Source organism: Oncorhynchus masou, unplaced genomic scaffold (assembly GCF_036934945.1).
Source record: "Oncorhynchus masou masou isolate Uvic2021 unplaced genomic scaffold, UVic_Omas_1.1 unplaced_scaffold_4346, whole genome shotgun sequence".
NCBI classification, from domain to species: Eukaryota; Metazoa; Chordata; class Actinopteri; order Salmoniformes; family Salmonidae; genus Oncorhynchus; species Oncorhynchus masou.
In genome coordinates, this window is record NW_027010738.1 from 4,386 (window position 1) to 29,030 (window position 24,645).

Consider the following 24,645-nt stretch of genomic DNA (forward strand, 5'->3'; position numbering starts at 1 on the left):
TGTTGTTATCGTGACCAGTGAGCTGAGATAAGATGGAGCTTTACCTAGCATAGACTTATAGATGACCTGGAGCCAGTGGTTCTGGCAACGAATATGTAGCGAAGGCTGCCGACTAGAGCATACAGTTCGCAGTGGTGGATGGTATAAGGGCTTTGGTAACAAAACAGATGGCACTGTGATAGACTGCATCCAGTTTGCTAAGTAGAGTATTGGAAGCTATTTTGTAAATGACATTGCCGAAGTCGAGGATCGGTAGGAGAGTCAGTTTTACTAGGGTAAGTTTGGCGGCGTGAGTGAAGGAGGCTTTGTTGCGAAATAGGAAGCTGATTCTAGATTTGATTTTGGATTGGAGATGATTAATATGAGTCTGGAAGGAGAGTTTACAGTCTAGCCAGACACACCTAGGTATTTGTAGTTGTCCACATATTCTAGGTCAGAACCGTCCAGGATAGTGATGCTAGTCGTGGGGCGGGTGCAGGCAGCGAACGATTGAAAAGCATGCATTTGGTTTTACTAGCGTTTAAGAGCAGTTGGAGGCCACAGAAGCAGTGTTGTATGGCATCGAAGCTCGTTTGGAAGTTAGTTAACAGTGTCCAAAGAAGGGTCAGATGTATACAGAATGGTGTCATCTGCGTAGAGGTGGATCAGGGAATCACCGGCAGCAAGAGCGACATCATTGATATTTACAGAGAAAAGAGTCAGCCGAGGTGAACCCTGTGGTAGGCTACCAGTCAATAGAGTTTACATTTCCTCTTCCAATTATAATGTGGGGAGGTCAAAATAATGAAAAACTATATATTAAATGTTTTCATTTTAAAATGTTGATTAATTCTCCTTGCCATTATCATTCACCTGATGACAAGACAAGACATGATTTTTTGTTGTTGTTGTTGCTAACGTATGGTGGGAATCCCTAGGTCGCCGGTTTGCCTGGGACGTGGTGCCTGGGACGTGGTGCCTGGGACGTGGTCCCTGGGACGTGGTCCCTGGGACATGGTGCCTGGGATGTGGTCCCTGGGACATTGTGCCTGGGACGTGGTCCCTGGTCCCTGGGATATGGTCCCTGGGACGTGGTCCCTGGGACATGGTGCCTGTGACGTGGTCCCTGGGACATGGTGCCTGTGACATGGTCCCTGGGATGTGGTCCCTGGGACGTGATCCCTGGGACGTGGTCCCTGGGATGTGGTGCCTGGGACGTGGTCCCTGGGATGTGGTGCCTGGGACGTGGTCCCTGGGATATGGTGCCTGGGGACGTGGTCCCTGGGATGTGGTGCCTGGGACGTGGTGCCTGGGACGTGGTCCCAGGGACATGGTGCCTGGGACGTGGTCAATGGGATGTGGTGCCTGGGACGTGGTCCCTGGGATGTGGTGCCTGGGACGTGGTGCCTGGGATATGGTGCCTGGGACGTGGTCAATGGGATGTGGTGCCTGGGACGTGGTCCTGGGATGTGGTGCCTGGGACGTGGTCAATGGGATGTGGTGCCTGGGGCGTGGTCCCTGGGATGTGGTGCCTGGGACGTGGTCAATGGGATGTGGTGCCTGGGACGTGGTCAATGGGATATGGTCCCTGGGACATGGTGCCTGGGACGTGGTCAATGGGATATGGTGCCTGGGACGTGTTCCCTGCAGGCGTGTTCCCAGGACATGGTCCCTGGCAGAAGCCGGTGTCACTACAGACCCTGGTTGATTCCAGGCTGTATCACAACCGGCCGTGATTGGGAGTCCCATAGGGCGGCGCTGGTGGCCCAGCGTCGTCCAGGTTAGGGTTTGGCCGAGGTAGGCCGTCTGTAAATGAATTTGTTCTTGAGCTTGCCTTAAATAAAGGTCGATCAAAAAGTAATACAGTGGTAGGGAAGACAGCAAACCTTGTCGATGATAGACTGCATGTGTGACTTGTGGATGAATCTCCATAGAGCAGAGGACCACTGTTCAGGAGATCAGGCCCGCCTCCATGGCGATATTAACCTGATCTGGGCGTCATGCTGTGACGCAGCGCCTCGGCGTGCGCGGAACTCCACTCCTTTAGCTGCATCAGCGACGAGTCCTCGTCACGCTTGGTCACCTGGGAGGGAGGGAGAGGGAGGAGGATGGGAGGTAGGGTGGAGGGAGGTAGGGGAGGGGGAGGGAGGGGGAGGGAGGTAGGTAGGTAGGAGCGGAGGATGGGAGGTAGGGTGAAGGGAGAGGAGGTGGGGAGAGGGGTTGGGACATCCAGTACAGTTAGAAACCTACACCCATGACAAACAAATTCACATGATCTACAGTAACCCAGTGACCTAGAGTAACCCAGTGACCTACAGTAACCTAGTGATCTACAGTAACCCAGTGACCTGCAGTAACCTAGTGATCTACAGTAACCCAGTGACCTGCAGTAACCCAGTGACCTACAGTAACCCAGTGACCTGCAGTAACCTAGTGACCTGCAGTAACCCAGTGACCTACAGTAACCCAGTGATCTACAGTAACCCAGTGACCTACAATAACCTAGTGATCTACAGTAACCCAGTGACCTACAGTAACCCAATGACCTACAGTAACCCAGTGACCTGCAGTAACCCAGTGACCTACAGTAACCCAGTGACCTACAGTAACCCAGTGACCTACAGTAACCCAGTGATCTACAGTAACCCAGTGATCTACAGTAACCCAGTGACCTACAGTAACCCAGTGACCTACAGTAACCTACAGTGCCTCTGTGACCGACAGGGCAAAATATAGAACAGTGTTTCACCCTGGGTAAATGGTTGGCATTGCAGTCCTGCCAACCATGCCAACCATGCTTACAGGCTGGAGACTCAACAACAAGGCTATCGCTCACTTGCACACACAAGTGCACACACACATATACCCACACATGCACACGCATATGCACACACAAACACACACTTCACCACTAGCAGACCGTTTCTATCACTGGGAGTTTTCAGAGGAGTGAGCAGAAAGAGGACCATTTTGAGTCGTTTCATGTGGAACATGTTTCCAATGACAGCTACAGTAATGTGTCATAATTGGCCAAATAAATCTAAACTAGAGATGTGAATTTGAAATCTCCCAGAGAGATTCAGGAACACTTGGTAAGTGACAAGAGGGGAAGCGTTCTCCACTGCTGGGCATGATGAGTGCCAGAGGCAGAAGGTGGCACCTCTTCAGAGTTCATCAGTAATCATGACTGGTGGTATGATACAGTATGGTGCCTAGTTATGTCTCTGGCACTTTCCAAAATGCTTTGGGCGCTTTGATAAAACCATATTTTCTATCATCATTATATTAAACCACGACAGCCTGAAGGCTACAAAGGTTATGGAGACCAGTGACGTGTATGAGTTTGTGGTGTGTGCATGTGTACTTGTGCGTATGTGTGTGTATTTCCATGGCTATGTGCATCATAAGTGCATTTGAGGCATACAATACAATATACCAATACAATATACAGTACAATATACAATACAATATGCAGTACAATATACAATACAATATACCAATACAATATGCAGTACAATATACCAATACAATATGCAGTACAATATACAATACAATATGCAGTACAATATACAATACAATAAGCAGTACAATATACAATACAATATGCAGTACAATATACAATACAATATGCAGTACAATTTACAATACAATATGCAGTACAATATACAATACAATATGCAGTACAATATACAATACAATATACCAATACAATATGCAGTACAATATACAATACAATATGCAGTACAATATACAATACAATATGCAGTACAATATACCAATACAGTAGAATAGGTCTCACCTTAAAGCAGGAGGCCCTGTAGAGTAGCTGGACCACATGTCCTATGGAGGTTTTGGAGGCCTGAGAGCAGAGGCCTCCAGCTTCTGGACCACAAAAAGGACAAGAACTTTCCTGGACAGAGCTGAGCCGTCCTCTAGCGCCAACAGTACCAGCAGAGCATCCTCCTGCGTGGCTGTATCAGACAACACACACAACTGTCATTATGTAGCTTCCGTACATACTGCATAGCACATATGAAGTACTGTGAGAGTACATATCAGTGGCCTTATGTTCCAAAGGTGATGAAGAGGATTAATTAAGGAATTATTTAAGTACTGGTACATACTGCATAGCACATATGAAGTACTGCGAGTACATATCAGTGGCCTTATGTTCCAAAGGTGATGAAGAGAGAGGAAGTTAATTAGGGAATTATTTAGAATACTGGTACATACTGCATAGTGCTTATGAAGTACTGCGAGTACATATCAGTGACCTTATGTTCAAAGAGGTGATGAAGAGGATTAATTAAGGGAATTATTTAAGTACTGGTACATACTGCATAGTACTTATGAAGTACTGCGAGTACATATCAGTGGCCTTATGTTCCGAAACTAATGTTTTAAGTACTAGTACATAGTACATAGTATCTGATATTAATATGCTGTATTATTGATATCACTATGCCTTATTTATGCTTATTATCAAATCAAATAAACATCCGCCTAATACAACCTTACAGTGAAATGCTGACTTACAAGCCCTTAACCAACAGGTGTAGACATTACTGTGAAATGCTTACTTACAAGCCCTTAACCAACAGGTGTAGACCTTACAGTGAAATGCTTACTTACAAGCCCTTAACCAACAGGTGTAGACCTTACTGTGAAATGCTGACTTACAAGCCCTTAACCAACAGGTGTAGACCTTACTGTGAAATGCTGACTTACAAGCCCTTAACCAACAAGTGTAGACCTTACTGTGAAATGCTGACTTACAAGCCCATAACCAACTGTAGACCTTACTGTGAAATGCTTACTTACAAGCCCTTAACCAACAGGTGTAGACCTACCGTGAAATGCTGACTGACAAGTCCTTAACCAACAGGTGTAGACCTTACAGTGAAATGCTGACTTACAAGCCCTTAACCAACAGGTGTAGACCTTACAGTGAAATGCTGACTGACAAGCCCTTAACCAACTGGTGTAGACCTTACTGTGAAATGCTTACTTACAAGCCCTTAACCAACAGGTGTAGCAGTGAAATGCTTACTTACAAGCCCGTTTAACCAACAGTGCAGTTCTAAGAAAATAGAGTAAAGAAAATATTTACTAAGTAAACTAAAGTAAAAATTAACTAAAAAGTAACACAATAAATTAACAATAACAAGGCTGTTTAGAGGGGTACCCTGTACCGAGTCAATGTGCTGGGTACAGGTTAGTTGAGGTCATTTGTACATTTAGGTAGGGGTAAAGTGACTATGCATAGATAATAAACAGCGAGTAGCAGCAGTGTAAAAAGAAGGGGGGGGGGGGGGGGGAATGCAAATTGACCGGATGGCCATTTGATTAAGTGTTCTTATGGTTTATGGTCTTATGGTTTGAGGGTAGAAGCTGTTAAGGAGCCTTTTGGACATAGACTTGGCGCTCAGGTACAGCTTGCCGTGCGGTAGCAGAGAGAACAGTCTATGACTTGTGTGACTGGAGTCTCTGACAATTTTTTGGGCCTTTCTCTGACACCACCTCGTATAGCAGTTTCCATACCAGGCGGTGATGTAACGGGTCAGGATGCTCTCGATGGTGCAGCTGTAGAACATTTTGAGGATCTGAGGACCTATGCCAAATCTTTTCAGTCTCCTGAGGGGGAAAAGGGGATGTCGTGCCCTCTTCACGACTGTCTTGGTGCGTTTGCAACATCATAGTTTGTTGGTGATGTGTACATCAAGGAAATTTAAACCCGCACCACTACAGCCCCGTCGATGTGAATGAGGGTGTGTTGCCCTCCTTTTCCTCGACCACGCACCACTACAGCCCCCGATGTGAATGGGGGTGTGTTCGGCCCTCCTTTTCCTCGACCCGCACCACTACAGCCCCGTCGATGTGAATGAGGGTGTGTTCGGCCCTCCTTTTCCTGTAATCCACGGTCAGCTCCCCTTTTTCTTGCTAACGTTATAAGACACTGCCAGGTCTCTGACCTCCTTCCTAGAGGCTGTCTCGTCATTGTCAGTGATCAGGCCTTCCACCGTTGTGTCGTCAGCAAACTTAATGATTGTGTTGGAGTCGTGCATGGCCACGCAGTCGTGAATGAACAGGGGGAGTACAGTAGGGGACCAAGCACGCACACCTGAGGGGCCCCCTTGTTGAGAATCAGCGTGGTAGATGTGTTGTTGCCTACCCTTACCACCTGGAGATGGCTGGGTCAGGAAGTCCAGGATCCAGTTGCAGAGGCGGTGTTTATGCAAATAGGAGTGGGTTTAGGTGTTTCGGATGATTGTGTTGATGTGAGCCATTCAAAGCACTTCATGGCTACAGACGTGAGTGCTACAGGGTGGTAGTCATTTATGGAGGTTATGCTTTGTGGTTTATGTTGCAAATGTGTCTGAAACTTTGTGTGCTGCTATTTTAGCCAGGTCTCTCTTGTAGAAGAGTGTTCATCTCAATGAGGCTAACCTGATCAAATAAATAAATGACATAATATGTATTAGAACATATCTGGCATTGCATCATATATTTTGTTTTACAGGAAGAGGGAATCTATCACACTGTAGGACATGATACAGTGTTGTACTGGTGTCCTCAGACTGGAACCCTCGCTAAGGATCTGCCCTATGAGTAATCATTATAAGACACCATAGTGCTGCAGCATCATATAACAGAGTAGGGAGGGAGGATAGGACAGAGAGAAAAGCATGCTGAAGATGTGATTGACAATTGTATTATCCTATCTCACCACTGACTAGGTCCAGTACATCATATGACTGACAGGTGTATCATCCAATCACCACTCACCAGGCCCCCAGGAACTGGCATCCCCGTGCTCTGACGGCGGCCCACCAGGTTAGCAGAGAGTTGCTGTGGGTTCTGGTGCTGCAGGATGGGCTCTGGACGGCACGTTCCCTAGCGACCTGCCCGCCCGCACCGCCCGCAACCGCCCCTCCTCCTCCACCAGCTGACAGTTGGCGAGTGTCACCAGCTTCCTCTGCATGGGCCGACTGAGCACGCCGGACTGAGGGTCACCACACCTGGATTGCGGAGAGGAAGGGGTCAAACGTCCAGAAGACGGCATCAGAAACATAAATACTGAAATACGCACACAAACAGACAGAATCACAAACAGAAACAGAAATACAAACACATGAACAGAAACACAGACACACCTTAACAGAAACACAGACACGAACAGAAAACAGAAACACAGACAGACACGAACAGAAACACAGACTCACGAACAGAAACAGACACACGAACAGAAACACAGACACACGAACAGAAACACAGACACACGAACAGAAACACAGACACACGAACAGAAACACAGACACACGAACAGAAACACAGACACACGAACAGAAACACAGACACGAACAGAAACACAGACACACGAACAGAAACACAGACACACGAACAGAAACACAGACACATGAACAGAAATGCAAACACCACGAACAGAAACACAGACACATTTAACAGAAACACAGACACACACACACCCATATACTAATACAGAAACAATTTCCCCAAACTCTGTTATTGTTTACCAGAGCTAAAATGTAATCCTGGTCTAAAACAAAAGTGCATTTATGTAGTCTGCTAGTGCTGCCCACAGTAGAAACCCCTCTCATCCTCTAATAAATGTCCATAGCAGGACAAAGTGCTGACGAAAGTGTCTTAAAACCCTTTATTAGAGTGAGTCTATTAAAGACCAGGGATGGATGACCACTGTCCCTCTCCAATTCTGTGATCACCACAAAAACAGTTGACAAAGCTGCCGAGGGATTGAACTGCATTCTCAGCTTTCCAGGTGAATTAACCCAATAAACGGAGCACTGCTCCTCAGATATGGGCTTTTAAAAAGCACTGATGGGAAAACAGGACTCAAGGTTTACTGCCCGTCACACAGCGTTTTATGGGTCCCGGGAGAAGGATGCTCCATCCTCCACCGTGCAATTATCAAATCAAATTGGATTTGTCACATGCACTGAATACAACCTTACCGTGAAATGTTTACTTACAAGCCCTTAACCAACAGTGTAGACCTTACCGTGAAATGTTTACTTACAAGCCCTTAACCAACAGGTGTAGACCTTACCGTGAAATGTTTACTTACAAGCCCTTAACCAACAGGTGTAGACCGTGAAATGTTTACTTACAAGCCCTTAACCAACAGGTGTAGACTTTACCGTGAATGTTTACTTACAAGCCCTTAACCAACAGGTGTAGACCTTACCGTGAAATGTTTACTTACAAGCCCAACAGGTGTAGACCTTACCGTGAAATGTTTACTTACAAGCCCTTTTAAGAAAATAAATAAAAACTAAAGTATTCGCTACAGATGATCTACTCTTGCAATATACTGTTATTCTGATAATGAGGTATAATGAAATGTGCCATTTGAAATGACATGCAGGGTAAAGTCATGTTGTTAGTTTAACTTCTTCACATTTCGTAAATATACTTTTTTCTTGTCATCTAATTGAAGGACTCCTTTAAATTAAACTAATTTAACTCAAACTACTTTCATAGCTCATTACATTTCCTATTGATGTAATGTGGGGTTTCAGGCTTTGTGTTGGTGTGGGGGGCCCAAGTTCCGTATGGCTCTTACAGAGCGCATGGGCTTCCCTGGTTCTAGCTGCTTCTACATGCTCTGACGCAAACGTTCCCACCACATTAAGCTCAGACCCTGAGAATAACAGGAAATACTGTGTTTCTCTAACCTAACCTCAACTGCACACACACACACACACACACACACACACACACACACACACACACACACACACACACACACACACACACACACACACACACACACACACACACACACACACTGCTCTGACTCAGTGTCCCATCAGAAGGAAAAAAAAACACTGTGCTGAACACAGGGTCAGCAGCAGAGAGCACCCTCTGTCTGGAAACACACACACACACACGCACACTGCTCTGACCTCATGAAAAAAAAAACACTGTTAGGGTCACCAAATCTGAAACACACACACACACAGATGATTTATCACCAAATCTCTGTTCTGGTACCTTTTTCTCCACTGGATGGGTTTGAGATAGAGAGCCAGCTCCTCCACACACACCCTGCACACCTCATAGTGCCCTACCTCCACAGCACTGCTCAAAGTCACAGCCTGGGACTCCACAGCCTGGGAACACACAACATCATTATCATGACACTCATCATCATAATCAGTATCATCACAATCATTATTATCATCACAATAATCACTCTCATCATTGGTATCATCATTATAATCATGATCACCATCATCAGTATAATCATCATCATTATCATCATCAGTATCATCATCTTCACAATCATCATCATTATCGTCATCATTGTCATCACAATCATCACAGTCATCAGTATCATCATCATCATCAATATCATCATTATCATTATTATCTTCACAATCATCGGTATCATCACAATCATTTTAATTATCATCACAATCATCATCACAATCATTATACTTATCATCACAATCATCATTATCACAATATTCAGTATCATCATCATCAGTATCATCATAATTTTCACAATCATCATTACCATCACAATCATTATCATCATTAGCATAACTATCATCATCAGAAGAACCACAACAACAAGACATGCTGTGCCCACCTGAGCTCCCACCAGCTGTAGCAGGGCACTGTTGACTGGCAGGTGGTCGATGTCAGTGTTGATGGCTGTCTGGTCGAGCGGACAGGCCTTGCGGTGCAGCTTGTGGAGACAGGTCTTACACACAGTGTGCGAGCAGCCCAGACTGATGGGCTTGTGGCCGCTGCTGTCAAACTCGTTGTAGCAGATGGGGCAGGAGAGGAACTCCTCCACTGGGCCGCCTGCACTGGCATCCTGCTGCCTGTCCTCCCTGCTGTCACCTCTGGAGGACGCTGTCTTGCTCAGGGGATCGCATGCCGCCACGCCCGACAGCTCACTGACAACTGGTATAGAAGAAGAAAGAAAGTGGTTAGGGTGCAGGTTGCGGCAGACTGGGCATCGCCAGAGAGATCCTGCACTCCTTTTTGCTCCTCCATTGAGCAAGCTTTAGTCCTGGACTGGGCTTTTAATGTGTCTGGGAAACTGGCCTGTTGAGTTTCAGAGTCGTTTTTTGTCTTTCATTGCCTTGCAAATACAAAAAGGTGCCAACTGCCCAGGTGCAATGCTCCATAAATCTGTCCCTAGTGGCTATAGACGTTGTCGCTGTTTCACAATCACAATCTAGGAAAATAATGTCGAGCGGAGCGGCAATCTCTCAACGCTTTCTTTCTTTCCCTTAATCTCACTTCCTCTTCTACACCTCTCTCATCCAGTGCCCACAACCTCTGTAACACAGGTGGTTTGCTGAACCACACTCTCATAATGAGTAACCCCGTCTTGAGACCTGAAGACTTGTGTTAACTGCCTGGTCTAATGCATAGGCTTTAGCTCAGCGGACCACGAAATTATGGAACACCTGCGCCACGAAATTAGAACCTCAGTTGGTCACACACCCACAACCCCACCCATTCTGCTGCATCTCCACTCTCTCTCTCTGATGCCATCCCTGCCCTTACATCATGCCTCCTCCTGGGCAAGCAGGTGGAGAGGCCTCCCTTGGCTGGCTAAAGACCATAGAGGTGCTCTACCATGGCATGATCCTATCAGTCTGATTTACACACTGACTGAGTACCAGGCCAGATTTACACCCCTCTCTCTCTGTCTCGCTCCCTGTCTCTCTGTCTGTCTCTCTCTCTCTCTGTCGCTCCCTGTCTCTCTGTCTGTCTCTCTCTCTTTGTCTCTCTCGCTCTTTGTCTCTCTCTGTCTCTCTCTCTCTATAAACTCAGCTACAGGGCACAGGATTATAAATCATCTGAGTTAAACCTAAGACAGCAACAGGATCAGTATGGGCACACAGAGGAGACAGGGGATTTAACCAGAATCTGTCTTTATATGGCAAACTCCTTTAAATCAGGAAGCAGCCGTTGCCCTGTAGCAGCGTTTCAAGCTTAATAATGTCTAAATACATAAGTTACTCACCAAATATGGAGTTTTGATTATCAGCTATAGTTAATTACTGCTGTCACAGCCTGTATGCAAGGTCTAAATAAAACTGTACATGCAACTAAAAAAATGCCTCTACGGCAACATCCTTTGTATTGTAGATTTGTAGGCAGTAAGGTTAGTGCTGTTCGGGATCCTTGGGACGTGAACGATTGAAGGTGCCGAATAGACCTTTTTATTTTCAACCTTTATGGAAGTACATACCGGCCGTGACGTCAGTAAATAATTGTTAACCTTGAAAAGCTCGTGAATATGGCAAGAATGGCTGCTTCATGGAGCTTAAGGAGGTTGCCATATCAACGTCTCCAGTAAAGCCAGATTCTGGTTCAGACAGAGATAGAGAGAATAGCTCATACAGCCAGTTGTAGCCAAATGGATAAGGATCATTGCTGCAGAGTCTGATAAGCCAGTCTGTGGCTTTCATTTAGACCATGGGGTTCTGTACGATGCAGGAAAAGCACCCGGGAGCCACGGCTGCACCGACAGACCGGCAACTGCTGGGTGGAACCAGCTGCTCCATCAACACCCCTCACCCAATGCATGGCATGAGGAAGTTGCATCAGGCAGGCCCAGAGAGCTCTACCAGGCTAGACCTGTACTATCTTACTGTAATGCTGAGTTCAGTTATGCAACAAAGGGCACACTACTGTTCACAATCAATCATTGTGCAGAGAGGGAGACACCATCCACCGTGAACCCAAGGACAGGTAAGTGTGTGTGTGTGTGTGTGTGTGTGTGTGTGTGTGTGTGTGTGTGTGTGTGTGTGTGTGTGTGTGTGTGTGTGTGTGTGTGTGTGTGTGTGTGTGTGTGTGTGTGTGTGTGTGTGTGTGTGTGTGTGTGTGTGTGTGTGTGAACATTCTTGACTGGCTGTGTCCATCATTAACTAGAAAATGCCATTATGTAGTAATAACAACAATTAACTCAACTCATGAATCTCACCCAACTAGAAAATGAAATGTTGCATAAAGTATATGCATGCCTACAATTCTATCTACTAAAATATCAAGCAGGTCAAGCTTTTTTCCAACTAAATTACGCACCATCCAAGTGGCCCAGGGCGCGCGGTGTCCACATTGCCTCTCCCGCGTAAACAACTCTGTGCTGATCTTGCGCGTCATGTTTTCGCGAGGGCTTAGTCCCTGGCTCGCGGACTAAAGCGAAAACGCATGTAAAGGCTATCGGGGGGGACGTTTTGGAGAGCTGAAGTTAGATTTGATGACGCGCCGAAGCCTCTGGGCTGGGAAATGGTAAATACAATTTGAACCACAGTGAGTGATTCAGTGTCTCGTTGAAACCACATGTTCCTGACTGTAAGATACAGCGACATATCCTGTTGTTCGGGGCGCCCAGATCATTTAAAACATCTCCCAGGAAGGATTAGGGGCGGCTGCCTAGGGTGGCAGATTGACGAGGGCGGCATTTTCTGAGATAAATTGTCAAGACGCACCTCGAACAACAACACATAAAACTCACATAATTCTGCCTAAAAACTATGACAATTTCTCTCAACCAGTGGCGTATGGGCTTTTTAGGTGACGGCCTGTTGATAAGCAGTGCCCACTTTGTCAAAGGCAGGGGCGCAAAACAGTTGGCCTGTCCAATCCCAGTGCGCTCTCCATGGTGCTGTTGGAGAGACGCATCTGCAGCGATCCACCATCGTTCCTTCAAAAAAAATGATCTAACGTAAATCACGTAGTAGATATACGATATGGTAGAACTAGTATGTGGCATTTTCTGTAGCAGGTTTTCTCCGATCAAATAGCCTAACCTAAATAGTGCTCAATCAAATAAAAAACGTGCTGTCATGTTAATAAACAACATATCCTAAAAACGGTACAGGTCAAAGTAACATGGACAATATGGAATGGACTATCACGGCTATTGTCCAGGAGTTTCATCCCATTATTATGATCAGTGGTTTCAAGTTTGTATAGTTCATTTTTGACATAGAGTACATTTTTTGACATAGCTGATCATAGCGAAAAATAACATACTTCTGCATTTCCCGCTGTGTAAACACATTGCAAATAGGCTCGCGATAACTCCTGATTGAGTTGGGTAGCTGATATTCAGAGTTTAAAATAGTAAACTTGATTAGTCACAGCAAACAGGACTTATAAAGTCAATGCAATGGCCTGTTTTACAAAGAATGGGCCACATGGATGGCCGACATGGTAGGCTACACCCCAGTAAGCATGAGCCGACCTCTTTTGGATGTATTTTTTTGGTCCTGTACTGACAACGTTTTTTGGTGTTTTACTTACCACATTGATGGGCATCATACAATTCCATTTCAGACAACATGGTAAGCTACACCTCAGTAAGCACAGGCCGATGCCTTTTGGACCTCTTTTTGGTGCAGTTCCAGACTTGCCTTGATTTCCACATCCACAGACATGGTCTATGTTTGGTTCCGATTTTGTCCGGTCTTGACCAGCCTTGATTTGGCCAAAACATAGACATTTATAAATGACTTATTTTCACCTTTCATTTCACAACCTAAATGGAACCTAACTTCAACTTCTGGAAAATACGTATTTTATGTATTTTAGACATCTTTCAATGTCATTTTGCTTACTTATTCTAGTTTTGCGGGAGGCAGTGTTCGTCAGTCTCGCCTAAGGTGGCAGATAGGCAAAGATCGGCCCTGATCTCTTCGTGATATAGAATCTTATACAATCAGTAACCGATGTGATAAACTATATATAAACAAGAGGAAATGGCATGCTCATCATCTTGTGACTACTGTGGGTGAGAAAATGGGATATCTGTCCTCCCACACACACACACACACACACACACACAAACACACACACACACACACACACACACACACACACACACACACAGTCAGTCCTCACATGGCCCCATAGAGTTCCCTGTTGGCTCCCAAAGAGTCCTCTACAGAACAGCAGGTGTTCTAGAAATCTAAAGGACTGCCTGGCATTCTAAATGGATCATCAGTGAGTCTGCTGATGGACAGGCCCTCATGTTAGCCGGTCCTCCTCCCCTTTGGGCAGGGGTAGAACCTGAACCCCTGAATGTGAGGAGGTTAGCTCCAGTAGTAGGGCTGCTTTATAAGTGTGTGTGTGGAGTGAGTGAGTGAGTGAGTGAGTGAGTGAGTGAGGGAAAGACAGAGAGAAAGAGAGAGAGTGCACACGCGCATGCAAAGGTATGTGTTTTTGTGGAATATAGAATATGGAATACGGAACATTGCCAGCAGAGTGGGCTTCAATGAGTCACAGTCATTACTGTCTGTTTGAGTCATGAAAAAAGACCGCCACAAACCTAATCACCATTCCCTCACTACCCCTGAAGGAATAGTTCAATATTATATTCCTTTGCATGGTATAGCTTGCTCTTTGCTCAGTACCCCTCATTATCTGAGAAATAGAATCATGGTGTCACGTTTCTGACCATAGTTCTTTTGTGTTTCTGTGTTTTAGTGTTGGTCAGGACATGAGCTGAGTGGGCATTCTATGTTGTGTGTCTAGTTTTCCCGTTTCTATGTTTGGCCTGATATGGTTCTCAATCAGAGGCAGGTGTTAGTCATTGTCTCTGATTGGGAACCATATTTAGGTAGCCTGTCTTGTGTTGGGTTTTTTGTGGGTGGTTGTCTTCTGTCTTTGTATGTCTGCACCAGACAGAACTGATTCGGGTTTGTCCATATTTGCTGTTTTGTATTTTGTAGTGTTCACGTTTATCGTCTATATTAAACATGATGAACACTAACTACGCTGCGCTTGGTCCTCTCCTTCCTCCACAGAAGAAAGCCGTCACACAAGGTCCTTTCAAAACAAACTGTTTGTAGGAAAACAAACAAAACAAGCTTGTTTCCTCTTCCTGGGTTCAAAAAATAACAAAAGTGTTTATTTCCTGTTTTTGTTTATCAGTTTGGATTTCTATTCTGAGGTCAACATTTTACAATTTAATTAGTAGAGTGACTTTCAAACATAATCCATATGTCAGGGTTAATATTAGACTATTAAATTAATGGAACCATTTGTTATTCTCATTTGGGAACAGAATAACTGCAGTCCTCTAACACAACTATAAGTGCAACTTTACATTTGTAGGCCTTGTGATATTAGGCCTGGGGCACATTATATGCTGTACATCAGACTGTATTCATTTTGATTTAAGAAGGCCTTTTCAGAGTGTATTCAGCCTGGCATCAATACCTTGGCGGTGGGTGGTGTGACACCGGCACATATCACCCGTGAGAGATCTGACTGTACACGGAAGTAGGTGCAACAGTAATTATTGGAGCCTGCATTTTGTTAGGCAACTTCAGTGGACAGCCAGTTTGTGTAACATTGTCTAACATTAATCTGTTGATGCCTCTGTGCAAAGAGCCTGATTGAATAATAGCTCTATTTCCAATAGATGAAGATGCAATTGTTTATATGGTCTTTTTTCATGCCAGTTATCGGTTGTGGATTTTGACTTCATGATGATAACACTGGGTTGCACTTTCGATGCATAAATATGAATTCCTCTGAAGAAAATGCTAAGTAACCAATATTTCCAAAATAAATTACATTTACTACATGATTCCACATCCAAATTGTACAGCCATTCGCCTAGCGTTTTAGTAGCATGCAACACAAACAACCAGCTAAAAGTCGCGCCTCTTTCTGTCACTTACCTTAGGCACTGTAACGGAGTACTACAATGATCATCTTTTTTATCGTCCAAGAGAACAAACGGAAAAAAACATCAGCAGCTGTTGCAATGGAACAGCTGTAATCAACTGAATGATATAGATCCCGCATTGAAAACTGTCATTTCAGCACATCAAATGACAGTTATATGCTCAATTTCTATATTAATTCCCAACCTACGCGACTTGTCCGCTCAGGTAGCCTACCCTCCCTTGGTTTGACAACTAGGGACAACGATCGTATTGTATCACTCCGCTTCCGTTTTTTGAACTGCGTGCCGGTAGCAGGCGCGTTTGATCAGCAGGAGAGTGTTTCGTGTTAAAACGAGCGGAACAAAATAATATATATTGAACATTTACCTCGAAACCTTGTTTATTATGGTTGTGCGTATGTGGTACTATTTTCATATTATGGGCAAGGATAAAGACGTAAAGGGGCAAAGCCGGAACAAGCCGCTTTTCGGGCGTGGACCGCATTGTTTTTAAAGAGACAGAGGATGCGATAGGACCTATAGACACAATGCTCTGAGCGGGTTTTGGCGCTATAATGACAAACACCTATCGAATTGACCTTCTCACTGTCTCTGCTTGCTAATCTTATTTGTCTAACAGTACAATCTAATGCAAGATAAAGTGCAGTGCATTCCGAATGTTTCTAGCGTTCAGTAATTCATCAATTGTTACTGTGTCATGATTGTAGCCTACCTATAATAACCTAGTTATTGAGCCCATACTGGAATCTTAAGTTTTCGCTGGTTGTAGTATGGCTCTAGAAGTAGCAGAAACGTTGTTCAGAGGATGGAGAAAGAGAGCCCCAATACTCCCCCTCTCTCCTCTCCTCCATTCCTCATTCAATAATGGAACGGTTCTAAACAGCACTTTACACACACACACACACACACTGCTCCCTTACAGTCGCTCTGTGTCCCTCTCAGTACTCCGGGGGGACCATGGGAGAATTGTTGGTTTGCACTGAGCTGAGTGAGGCTGACATTTATCCAGCAAAGGGATACAAGAGAAATAGGAGAGAGTGACTGAGAGATTAAGGAGGGCAGAGATTGAAAGGAAACCCTCTCAGACATGCAGGAGTATCCACTCAGACAGTGTAGATGCTCAGTGATGACTCAGGTTATATACTGGGGCATACCACCACCTGATACTTAGTGAGGTACACAGATGACTCAGGTTATATACTGGGGCTCAGTGAGGCACAGATGACTCAGGAGGTGATGACTCGGTTATACTGGGGCTCAGTGATGACTCAGGTTATATACTGGGGCTCAGTGATGACTCAGGTTATATACTGGGGCTCAGTGATGACTCAGGTTATATACTGGGGCTCAGTGAGGTGATGACTCAGGTTATATACTGGGGCTCTCACAGATGACTCAGGTTATATACTGGGGCTCAGTGAGGTACACAGATGACTCAGGTTATATACTGGGGCTCAGTGAGGTACACAGATGACTCAGGTTATATACTGGGGCTCAGTGAGGTACACAGATGACTCAGGTTATATACTGGGGCTCAGTGAGGTACACAGATGACTCAGGTTATATACTGGGGCTCAGTGAGGTACACAGATGACTCGGGTTATATACTGGGGCTCAGTGAGGTACACAGATGATCGGGTTATATACTGGGGCTCGGGTTATATACTGGGGCTCAGTGAGGTACACAGATGACTCGGGTTATATACTGGGGCTCAGTGAGGTACACAGATGACTCGGGTTATATACTGGGGCTCAGTGAGGTACACAGATGACTCGGGTTATATACTGGGGCTCAGTGAGGTACACAGATGACTCGGGTTATATACTGGGGCTCAGTGAGGTACACAGATGACTCAGGTTATATACTGGGGCTCAGTGAGGTACACAGATGGCTCAGGTTATATACTGGGGCTCAGTGAGGTACACAGATGACTCAGGTTATATACTGGGGCTCAGTGAGGTACACAGATGACTCAGGTTATATACTGGGGCTCAGTGAGGTACACAGATGACTCAGGTTATATACTGGGGCTCAGTGAGGTACACAGATGACTCAGGTTATATACTGGGGCTCAGTGAGGTACACAGATGACTCAGGTTATATACTGGGGCTCAGTGAGGTACACAGATGACTCAGGTTATATACTGGGGCTCAGTGAGGTACACAGATGACTCAGGTTATATACTGGGGCATACAACCGCCTGATACTTAGTGAGGTACACAGATGACTCAGGTTATATACTGGGTTATATACTGGGGCTCAGTGAGGTACACAGATGACTCAGGTTATATACTGGGGCTCAGTGAGGTACACAGATGACTCAGGTTATATACTGGGGCTCAGTGAGGCACACAGATGACTCAGGTTATATACTGGGGCTCAGTGAGGTACACAGATGACTCAGGTTATATACTGGGGCATACAGATGACTCAGGTTGATACTTAGTGAGGTACACAGATGACTCAGGTTATATACTGGGGCTCAGTGAGGTACACAGATGACTCAGGTTATATACTGGGGCTCAGTGAGGTACACAGATGACTCAGGTTATATACTGGGGCTCAGTGAGGTACACAGATGACTCAGGTTATATACTGGGCTCAGTGAGGTACACAGATGACTCAGGTTATATACTGGGGCTCAGTGAGGTACACAGATGACTCAGGTTATATACTGGGGCTCAGTGAGGTACACAGATGACTCAGGTTATATACTGGGGGCCTGATACTTAGTGAGGTACACAGATGACTCAGGTTATATACTGGGGCTCAGTGAGGTACACAGATGACTCAGGTTATATACTGGGCATACCACCGCCTGATACTTAGTGAGGTACACAGATGACTCAGGTTATATACTGGGGCTCAGTGAGGTACACAGATGACTCAGGTTATATACTGGGGCTCAGTGAGGTACACAGATGACTCAGGTTATATACTGGGGCTCAGTGAGGTACACAGATGACTCAGGTTATATACTGGGGCTCAGTGAGGTACACAGATGACTCAGGTTATATACTGGGGCTCAGTTAGGTACACAGATGACTCAGGTTATATACTGGGGCTCAGTGAGGTACACAGATGACTCAGGTTATATACTGGGGCTCAGTGAAGTACACAGATGACTCAGGTTATATACTGGGGCTCAGTGAGGTACACAGATGACTCAGGTTATATACTGGGGCATACCACTGCCTCCTCACACTTACATCTCTTACCCATGCAGAACACATAGCCCTACAGACCAACACACAGAAACACCAACATATTGTAGAGCACTCATTTACGCAAAGAATATATTGATTAATACATTCCATTCCTACACACACCAACACATTCCATGATTACGTGTTCTTGGAGAATGACTGTCTACAAGTAAACTCTTTATTCCAAGTGAAATGTCAGAAAGATGAAATTCACATCATCCAATATTGCAGGTGCCACCTTGTGGCCATCTATAAAAGGTCTACAACGCAGTATGCAGTTCAAATCTACAACAATGACAAGAGAACTGCTGATTTAAACAGACACACATTTAATCAATGAGACATTATGCAATATTCATATGAAAAGACAGCTAATGTTAAATTTGCAAAGTTACCTAAAATTAGCCATGTCTGATTTGTCAATCAGCATAAAAACTACCCATTATTTTCAGGTGCTTCACAAGTCAAGTAGTAAAACCAAAACATCATCTTAACAACATTATCTTAATAACATCATCTTAATAACATCATCTTTAACAACATTATCTTAATAACATCCTCTTAACATCATCATCTTAACAACATTATCTTAACAACATCATCTTAATAACATTATCTTAATAACATCATCTTAACAACATCATCTTAACAACATCATCTTAATAACATCATCTTAACAACATCATCTTAATAAAACACACACATGGGATCCTTTGAGGTGTTGTGCTGTCACGGCCATATATCAAAGCAGCAGATATCTATCATAAAGAAACACAGACAGATATCTATCATAAAGAAACACAGACAGATATCTATCATAAAGAAACACAGACAGATATCTATCATAAAGAAACACAGACAGATATCTATCATAAAGAACACAGACAGATATCTATCGTAAAGAAACACAGACAGATATCTATCGTAAAGAAACACAGACAGATATCTATCGTAAAGAAACACAGACAGATATCTATCGTAAAGAAACACAGACAGATATCTATCATAAAGAAACACAGACAGATATCTATCGTAAAGAAACACAGACAGATATCTATCATAAAGAAACACAGACAGATATCTATCGTAAAGAAAACACAGACAGATATCTATCATAAAGAAACACAGACAGATATCTATCGTAACAGATATCTATCAAAGAAACACAGACAGATATCTATCATAAAGAAACACAGACAGATATCTATCGTAAAGAAACACAGACAGATATCTATCGTAAAGAAAACACAGACAGATATCTATCGTAAAGAAACACAGACAGATATCTATCATAAAGAAACACAGACAGATATCTATCATAAAGAAACACAGACAGATATCTATCATAAAGAAACACAGACAGATATCTATCGTAAAGAAACACAGACAGATATCTATCGTAAAAAGAAACACAGACAGATATCTATTGTAAAGAAACACAGACAGATATCTATTGTAAAGAAACACAGACAGGTGGACACATTTCTCTTACAGTACACACACACACACACACACACACACACACACACACACACACACACACACACACACACACACACACATACACACACACACACACACACACACACACACACACACACACACACACACACACACAAACAAACACACACACACAAATAAACACACACACAAATAAACACACACACGCAAATACACACACACACACACACACATACAAATACACACACACAATACACACACACACTTGTGGGCACACACTCTAATGCACAAAAATATAAATAGCAGTGATGTAGCTACAGTTTGTTGACTGATTCTGTATGTTCCTGTGATAGTCCATCAAAACACTCATTAAGAGTGTCTGGATGGGGAGAAAATAAAGTGCAAAAACATCACATTAGGGAAAGAGGCAAACTAGTGGAAGATCATCTTCAGTTGGTCATTTCAATATCTTTCAATCCACTCTAGTTTAGTCTACTTCTCCCTCCTGGCCTGTTCTTCTACATAGTTTTCATTTAGACATGGGTCTGTGCTAAATCTCTAGCTACATCATTAAAGAGGCAGACAAGTTGAATATATACTGGCATATGTACACATTGAGTGCAATACATTTACACTAGTTTCCTCCTTGTCTTTGTAGTTCTAATTATTTTTAGTTTAAATTCTTTGTAGTTCTAATTCTTTTGTAGTTTAAATTTTTGTAGTTCTAATTTTTTGTAGTTCTTATTATTTGTAGTTCTAATTATTTGTAGTTCTAATTCTCTGTAGTTTTAATTATTTGTAGTTCTAATTCTCTGTAGTTTTAATTCTTTGAGTTCTAATTCTCTGTGTTTGAATTTTTTGTAGTTCTAATTCTCTGTAGTTTTGAATTTTTTGTTGTTCAAATTCTTTGTAGTTTTCTATTTAGGCACTGGTATGCTTAACTCCGAAGTCTCTTGCTGCAGAAGTCCAGCAGCTCCCAGGCTACACCACCTCAAACATGTTCTGAAGGCTGCTCTGCCATGGATGTCCTTGAGGTGGCGCCGGAGGCCTGTTTGTGTGCGAAGTGGATGGCGCAGTAGTTGCACTTGTGTGGCTTGTCCCCTGTGTGGAGGTTAAGGTGGTCTTGCAGTGTGGCCTTCTGGGAAAAGGTCTTGTGGCAAAGCGGGCACTGGAATAATAATATAGTAATAAAATAATAATATAAGAAATTTAGCAGACAGTTACATCCAAAGCAGATTACAATACATTACATACAAACAATACTAAAATACATCTTATACATCTCACAACCCTGGCATTGACAGCCCCACATGCTTACCAACTGAGTCACATATGAGCTTGTCAAGATGCTCAAAGTGCTTTAAACACAGGAAGTGGAGGGATGTGTTCCACTCTACCTGGAAAGGCTTGACTCTGTGTGAACCCTGATGTGTCGGGTCAGCTGCTTTTCTGGCTGAAGCTCTTCCCCACAGAGTAATGGCAGAGCCTGTAGTTCTTTAGTGTCCCAACAATGAGCTGTCCAGGTAGTGGAACCTCGTCACACTTCCTGCACAGGTAGGGTCTCTGGAGGAGCATCTCCTGTCCCCGTCCTGAAAACTCTGCCCCCGTCAGAACTCTAAAGGAGGACTCGGGAGACCCGCCCCCAACGCCCTGCATATGACGAGCAGCAAGCATGTATATGTCCTCTCCAGAGTCCCCGTCCACTTCCTGGTCCTGGGAGCTGTCAGCCAATCCTGAACTGCTGTGGGCAGGACTTCCTGCTGGGGAGAAGGTCCTCTTCCTATACTCTCTGCATGGCGTGGGCGGGCGCTGCTTGCGTCTGTGTGCGCCCGTCGGGTAAGGGTACGGGCTGTAAGGGTACGTGCTGTTAGTGTATCGTGCTGTTAGCGTACGTGCTGTTAGCGTACGGGCTGTTAGCGTGTACCATGTGGACACTGTCAGGAGTGTCTTCTGAGGCCAGGCTGTGGTCCCTGTCCTCTGGGTCCTCCTGGGTCTCCCCTCCATCTCCCCCTCGTCCAGACTTGCTGAGCTGGGTTGGGGTTTAACGCTGTCTGGTGGTGGTAGAGGGGTTCCCTCGGTCTCTGGGCTCCTCTCCAGCTTCAGGTGGGCAAGGGTGGGGTCCAGGTACTGAGAGACGGCCTGGGCACACCTCTCCACCACGTGGCTCATCTGCAGTGCGCTCGCTGCCGTCAGATAGCTGACCAGCTCCCTCAGAGGGACCTCCAGGTGGCCTGTGTAACAGGACAGGAGCAGCCGATGGCCTACCTCCGCACTGGGCACCACAGTCACCAGCAGCTCCCGGCTCCCCTCGTGCAGCAGGAATTGGTCCCGGAGGAAGGCAGAGGAGGCCGCCAGGACCACCCGGTGACCCGGGAAGCGGAACGACCCTGATCCGAGGACGAGGGTGACGTCACAGAAGCGTCGGTCCTCTCTCAGCAGGCTCATCTTTTGCAGGATGGAGTCATCGTGGACTGGGCTGGAGAAACGGAACTGGAGAGTGTCTGAGAATGAAGATGACATGGTGGTGCTCTTCTCTCTCTCTGTAATTACAATGTTATAACATCATCATTACATAGTCGTTACTGTTTATGAGGTACCTTTCTACTGACACAAAACGTATTTTGCGCGTAAATATATTTTTCATCGTTTTTTTAAAATATATTTTATTTATCTAAAAGTTACAGGCCAGTCATTGACTGAAAATGTGCTTTTTCTCATGTGGGGATCTTGTATATTCATGACGAGTGCTACTGCATATCCGACAACTATCAACTGAACAATACGTTCGAAAACAATCTGGTCGTGAATTACAGCAGACAGTGTATTGTTGTAGTTGAATGATGCAGCAGAAGAGATTTGCATATTTCAAACTCGCCTGATATGAGTATGTAGTAGAGTCCCTAGTCTACTCTTCTTCCTTCTCCTGAATACAGTACGTAGCCTAGGGTGGGTGACGAATTATATGGTGTCTATAATTGTGTAGGCTGACAGATGTCTGTAATCCTCTCCGCATCTCTGAAGAATCATCAAGCGAGCACCGCTCATTCACAAAAAAAGAGATTCGCTTGCGGATCACTTCCTGTTTCCTGGGCGTTCCAAACGCACGCACTTGGTTTATTGTGCGCAGGAGCGCTTGATAGTAGCACATGCTGAAATGCTTTGGTCCCCTCAGACGGGTGATGAGAACACTAACGTTAATATTATGTCATTCCTACGATATGTGTGATATGCGCTTGAGTTTCTAAAATTGTTCCACATTCATGTGGCTCTCATTTAATCCTCAGATCATGAAGTAATTATTCCTCACCATGTGTGTCACTCCTGCAACATAGTATTACAACACAGTTAGCCTACAAGATATTGACGATCATTTACATAATTTACCTTTGTTTTTTATAATTTCATCGACCTACTGAATACATGGAATGGAATATGATGAAATAACAAAAGAAGCAAAAGTAACGGCTGTATTCTTTATCTGCTGTCATGACAAGGTTTCACCACTGGAGGGAAGTCCACACAAACAATAGAGCTGCCACTGAGGCAAGCCAATGATCAAGTGTCTGCTGTAAATGACTAACATCACCAGATGAGAGACACACTGAGTCCCTACAATATATCTGCTTGATTCACAAACAATATATTTAGATGATTGTGTGTATATATGTATGGGGAGTGGGGGGCATCTCAGTCTATCTGGCTAGCATTAACTTAATACTTTTTCTTGCAGAATTTGCCTTAGGGCATTATATTTGTTGCTACAGTATATCCCCTAAAGCATTCTTGTAATTTCTTTCCAAATTAGGTTATTATTATTATTAAACTTCTATTTGGACAGGGAAGCTATACTGAGACTAGCCTCTCTTTTTCAGATGAGCCCTGCATAAATACATCAAACATATATATACAACATACAATATACAAAACATATGAAGAAAAACAGGCACATTTATCAACATAGAGGTCTCTGATCCTTTCTCTGAACTGACCAATGGGGGACCAGAACATGTCATTTCAAAGAGCTCTGTGAGTTGTTCCACGTAAAGGCAAAAATGTAGGCTAAGAGCTGCCAAGGAAATAACAGTTAATAATTGCAGTCTTCTATACCCAAGCCATATTACTGCTGAACAATTCATCAAATGGCCACCTGAACTATTTACATTGACACCCCCCCAGCTGCTACTGTTTATTATCTATGCACAGTCAATAAACCCCTACCTACATGTACAAATTACCTCCACTAACCTGTACCCCTGCACATTGACTCGGTACCGGTACCCCTATATAT

The 24,645-nt window shown here is 44.3% G+C and overlaps 2 pseudogenes; both read right to left on the minus strand.

The window, feature by feature from the left end:
- Nucleotides 1-930: 930 nt before the first annotated feature.
- Nucleotides 931-9,843, minus strand: LOC135535028 (roquin-2-like; annotated as a pseudogene).
- Nucleotides 9,844-21,338: 11,495 nt separating this feature from the next.
- Nucleotides 21,339-23,419, minus strand: LOC135535029 (zinc finger and BTB domain-containing protein 26-like; annotated as a pseudogene).
- Between the last annotated feature and the right edge of the window lie 1,226 nt (nucleotides 23,420-24,645).